Below are 6,128 nucleotides of genomic sequence, written 5' to 3'. Positions count from 1 at the left end.
GCGATGTGAGATGGAGGCTTTGTTGGACAGGGAAGGTGAGAGGAGGAGGAGGAGGAAGCCAAGGGGGTGGAGAGCTTAAAGGTACAGGGCAAAAGGAGGAAAACAGAGAACAGCAGGAAATGCTCCTTCCCTTGGAGAGGTTGTCCACAGGGCCACCAGCTGACCAAGTGACACTCCTCCTTTCTTGGTCTTTGGGACAAATCATTATTGATTACTGATTATGCACTTAGTTAAGAAATCAGAAGAAGGCTAGGACTGGGGAGGGCAGCTATGAGAGAACTAGAAAAGGTCCTCAAATGCAAAGATGTATCACTGAACACCAAAGTCAGGATCATTCAGACCATGGTATTTCCGATCTCTATGTATGGATGTGAAAGCTGGACAGTGAAAAAAGCAGATAAGAGAAAAATCAACCCATTTGAAATGTGGTGTTGGAGGAGAGCTTTGCGCATACCATGGACTGTGAAAAAGACAAATAATTGGGTGTCAGAACAAATTAAACCAGAACTGTCACTAGAAGCTAAAATGATGACACTGAGGTTATACTTTGGACACATCATTAGAAGTTATGATTCACTAGAAAAGGCAATAATGCTGGGAAAAACAGAAGGGAGTAGAAAAAGAGGAAGGCCAAAGAAGAGATGGATTGATTCCATGAAGGAAGCCACAGACCTGAACTTACCAGATCTGAACAGGGTGGTTTACAACAGATGCTACTGGAGGTCACCGATTCATAGGGTCATCATAAGTCATGTTGTTGTTATGTGCCTTCAAGTCGACCACGACTTATGGCGACCCTATGAGTCAGAGATCTCCAAGAGCATCTGTTGTGAGCCACCCTGTTCAGATCTTGTAAGTTCAGGTCTGTAGCTTCCTTTATGGAATCGATCCATCTCTTGCTTGGCCTTCCTCTTTTTCTACTCCCTTCTGTTTTTCCCAGCATTATTGTCTTTTCTAGTGAATCAGGTCTTCTCATTATGTGTCCAAGAGAAGACATGATTCACTAGAAAAGACATTATTATGACATAAGTCATAATCGACTTGAAGGCACGTAACGACGACACCACTTACACTCCACCCTTCCCTGCTCAAGGAGGTTGAAGGAAGGCTGAAGAATTTGGGGGAGGTTCATTTGGTGGGATGGAAGAGATTGTGGCAACTTGCAAAAGAATGAGGAAGGCCCTGGCTCAGTGTCTATGTTGTGTCTGAATGGATATTGGGCTGTTGTAGAGTTATATTGACATGCACATTTTTCTTTTGTGTTGTAAGCCGCCTTGGGCACATTTGTGTGGGAAAGCGACGTACAAACTGAATAAACAGTAATAGTAATCCTCTGAATGAGACTAGGCTTGAAAACCACCCAAAGACTGCGTACACACCATAAAGCACGCCCTCAAAAGAATCCTGGGAATCCTCACAGAGCTACATTCCTACTTGCCGCCCTGGGCTCTGGGAGAAAGGGCGGGATATAAAACTAATAATAATGATGATGATGATACACTTCCCACCACCTTCTCACAAACTATGGTTCCTGGATTCTTGGGGGAAGGTACTTTAAATGTCTCCTGTCTCCGCAGCCATAGTCCAATGCCTAAACTTTGTGCATGCAGATCAGGATGAATGCTCAAAACATGCATCATTTGGAGGAGCCCATAGCAAAAAAAATTAAAAATTAGCAACATATGTTTTTAAAAAACAGTGCCGGGAACAGCTGGTGCGAGAGAGTCCCGAGGGCCTCCACACCGGAGACAGAGCCAACTTGTGTTATTCAGGGCTACTTGTCATTATGGATGAGTACAACCAGTCATTGTCATGATGCAGGCCTTTGATTCTCTCCTGTGATGAGTCATATTCAGATTACCCGAGTGGAGCCTTTGAACTGACTGGAAAAGAGACGGGCCTTCTGTTCTTTGCTAGTGGGCGCCTGGCCAGGCCGGCTAATTATCCACCCATCCTATCTCCATTTCAGCGAGTGCCCTTAAAAGCCTCCACAGAGAAGACCGGCCTGCACGCCCGGGAGGTCCCCTGAAGACTGCGAGGACTGTGCAGGAGTTGCAACATCACCTGCATCCTGAGCATCAAATAGAAGCCTGCAGGGCGCAAGGGGAGAGGGAGAGAAGGGTCCATCGGCTGCAGCTCTTTAGGATGTTGGTTCTAGGGATGCAATAATGTCCGAGGCCAGGATCAAAGCGCTCGGGAACAAATAAAACTGCACAGATCATTGACCCGCTTAGCCTAGCGCTATTTAGGAGCACACTCACAGCATGCTTTGCAAGCATATTATTTCCCCCAAAGAATCCTGGGAACTGTAGTTTACCTTTCCTAGTGCTAGTTCCCACCATCCTTAATAAACTACCATTCCCAGGATTCTGTGGGGGAAGTCATCACTGGATGGAAGAACATTTTTTAAACTACAACGGTGTTTTCAGATGTTTTTCACTGTTTTCAGATTGTTTTTCGCCCTGGGCTCCTTTGTGAGGAGGGCGGGATATACAATGAATAAATAAATAAATGTGCATTAAATGTGGATGTGGCCTCTGTCAATAAGCAGCATTTCTGGCAGAGAAGGGTACCGTCCTTCCCAGCCTAGAGGGAAAGCAGATGTTAGAGTTTGAACATGCTGTTTCGAATGCAATCCTCTTGGCCAAGAAGCATTGCGGCAGACTTTCGTCCAGGAACATGCACACCTACCTTAGACAGAGAGAGAGATCTGGTCTGTTGGGCAAGAGGGAATCAAGTTGCGTTAAGCTGGATTCCTGCACTGAGGAGGGGGTTGGACTAGATGGCCTTATAGGTCCCTTCCGTCTCTACGATCCTATGAATCTTTCTCTAGAAAATGGATTACAGCACCTGTGTAAGAGAGTACCCTGTCGAGAGCCTTTGTGGTTTAGGAGAGATGGAGACAATTGCCCATGTGCTACTCTATTATTCTTTATATTGTGATTTTAGAGCTATTTTTATTACTCCGATACTTTAACTGGAGTATTTGTTGTCTGACCAGAACCCCCGGGTCACAAAGAAAGCGGCCAGCTTCCTTGCAGCTTCTATTGACAGTCGGAGAGTGAATGAATGAATGAAAATTTATTTTTACCCTGCCCTTTTTCCAGTCTGGAACTCAGGGCGACTTACAAATAAAACTACACGTAGTTAAAAACATAGAAAAATATACAATTAAGATACAATTAAACTCTACGCAACCTTAAAACCATGAAACAGGCACTTAAAATACTAAAAAAACAATTTAGAATAATACAAACAAGAGCATGAAACACTAAACAAACCTTGTAGAGTGAGGATTAAATAATATTTTTGTAATTTTAATCTTCAATGTTTCAATGTTTTACAAGGAAATCTATTGGGTTTGCTTGGTTTGATTATGTACAAGAGTGACATTATTTTACTTTTTCCTATTTTGCACTTGTACAATTTTGTATGGACTGGTCTTTGACAGCAATAATCAATCAACAGCACCTGTTGATTCATCATCCCTCTCCACACTTTGCATCCCATATAAACGGCAGGCTCTTTCCCAAAGCTCCTGCAAGGTAGAAAAGCCTTGAGGCTGCAGGAAACAAAATTGTCACGGCACACCAGCCCGTCGCCTCCCCAGTGACTAACTGAACTGCTCTCCCAGAACATGTTTGTGCCACACACGGAGCAGTGAATCTGAAGCTTTAAACCCCCGATGCAAATCCCATGACAGCCGCAAAGGAAAGCATGGCTTTGCTGGGGTGGTGGTGGGAAGCCCCTCTCTCTTCCTTCACAGAGTTATCATGAAAACAGAATGAGACAAAAGGCACCGAGGGATCCATGAAAATGCAGCACTGAGATGTCTTGCTTGCAAATGATTTGGGTCTCTTGACTTGCAGCAAACCCCCAAATGACTGTGAGAATTCAAGACTACAGAGACTGCTGAGATTTTACTGTTCACTCAGGGCAAACAGTACGAGTTTCTAGGAAGACACGCAATCAGCAAACAATGCATTTTTCTCCCTTGTACAATCATGCGGCACACACACACACCCCAAATAGCCAGAGGAAGAGTGCATTGATGTGACGTCGATATCTCCACCCCTTTGAGGAGAGAAGCTTGAGAGAAATGGGTGTTGGACAGACCAATCTTCCTTCCACACCTGACCCAGAATAACAAGGCCCGCACATGTGCACAGCGCATGGGGATTGCTAAAGCAGCCTCAAAGTGCTTCTGTTTACACAGTGCAGCCCCAATGTTGCCACCACCCTGGGAATGGTTTCCTTAATCCCCCGGTAAAAAGCAAAAATCAAGGTATGAACACTCTAGAAACCATATACAAATCAATACTGAAGAAAAAATGTCTGCTGAAGGACAGAATGTACCAGCATGCCAAAAGTAAAATACTTAGGCACTTTTAATAGATGGGTATGCTATAAATGGTTGTTGTTGGTGTTATGTGCCTTCCAGTCGATTACAACTTATGGGCGACCCTATGAATCGGCGACCTCCAAGAGCATCTGTCGTGAACCGCCCTGTTCAGATCTTGTAAGTTCAGGTCTGTGGCTTCCTTTATGGAATCAACCCATCTCTTGTTTGGCCTTCCTCTTTTTCTCCTCCCTTCTGTTTTTCCCGGCATGATTGTCTTTTCTAGAGAATCGTGTCTTCTCATGATGTGTCCAAAGTATGATAACCTCAGTTACATCATTTGAGCTTCTAGTGATACTTCTGGTTTAATTTGTTCTAACACCCAAATAAATAGTGAATAAAATATAATAAAAACATGGTATTAGGAAGTAATAACCACAAAATATACAGAACATGAACACTAAGCAAAAAAATCCCACATCAGACATGAATAAAAACAGTAAAAATGTCAACAGAATGCACACCAAGAAAACTGGATTACAGCAAAGGGGCGTAATAAGTACACCAAAAATGGATAAAAAGTAACAAAGGAGCCAGGCGTGTTTCGACTTTAGGAACGTCTTCCTCAGTGGCGTCTCCTTGAAACAAAACCAATTCGTGCAATTCTGAAAAGTGCAAATTAGCAGGTAAAAATTAGAAGCTTTAATACACAGGGTATAGCCAAATGATTGACTACATAATGCTGAAAACAGTACATGACAAACTTACCCGTTCACTAGTGCTACTGCTACCATTGACATATATAAATGTTTGCAGTCCTTTTATAAGGCATCAGACTGTGAGCCTGAATAATCATTAACGATAATAGTGACATATATATGTGTCAGCAAGCAGCATAACAACGATGTAACACAACATGAACCACAGCTGGAACAAGCACCACACTCTTCTAGAGGAGCTTAATTCTGTCCATACTTCAAACAATGAACAACGGTTCAAGTAAAGTCCGGATGAAAAATGAATGCTAAAAAGAACCCAAGGGGTTGACAAACAATGGCTTAGAAAATGCAACGGGAAATTGTAAAAACCAGAAAATGTGTAAATCTATAGGACAGCCATCCAATTCCTCATTTAGACCATTTGGTATTGAGGTGTCCACCTTATATATCCAGAATAATTCCCTCCCTTTTAAGCTGTTTGGACATTTCCCCCCCTGAAGTTTTTACTCTCTCTAGACACCAAAATAGGAGGGATTTCTCATCGTGTCTGAACTCCAGGAAATGTTTGCATTTTCTTTGTTCTAATGCAACTTTTATGTTCGCAAATACGGGTTCTTATTTTCCTAGCGGTCATGCCCACATATAAACGGGGGCATGGACACTGTATGACATATATAATCCCCTTAGCAGCACGTGTAAAAAAATCTTTGAGATGAGATACCTTCTGCTCTACAGGATTGATGAATGATTTAGTTGTAAAACAATTAGAATAAACACAGGGAAACTGGCCCATAGTATGACTATTGTCTATAATGCTGTTTACCAAATCAGTTGTTTTTAATTTAGAATGCACTTAACTGAAGATGGTTTTAGCTGAATTGATGGTGATGTTGTGTTTTGCTGATTTATATATTATTTTATATTGTACTTGAATTGTTGTATTGTATTGTTGTACATCGCCCAGAGTGTCCATTAATTCGGACAGATGGGGGACTAATAAATAAAATTTTATTATTATTATTATTAAGGTTGCCCGCTTATGAGCAAACATAGGATAGTCCTTGCACCTT

Source organism: Rhineura floridana, chromosome 18 (genome assembly GCF_030035675.1).
Source record: "Rhineura floridana isolate rRhiFlo1 chromosome 18, rRhiFlo1.hap2, whole genome shotgun sequence".
Taxonomy (NCBI): Eukaryota; Metazoa; Chordata; class Lepidosauria; order Squamata; family Rhineuridae; genus Rhineura; species Rhineura floridana.
The sequence above is the reverse complement of the archived record's forward strand: the minus strand, read 5'-3'. Positions refer to the sequence as shown.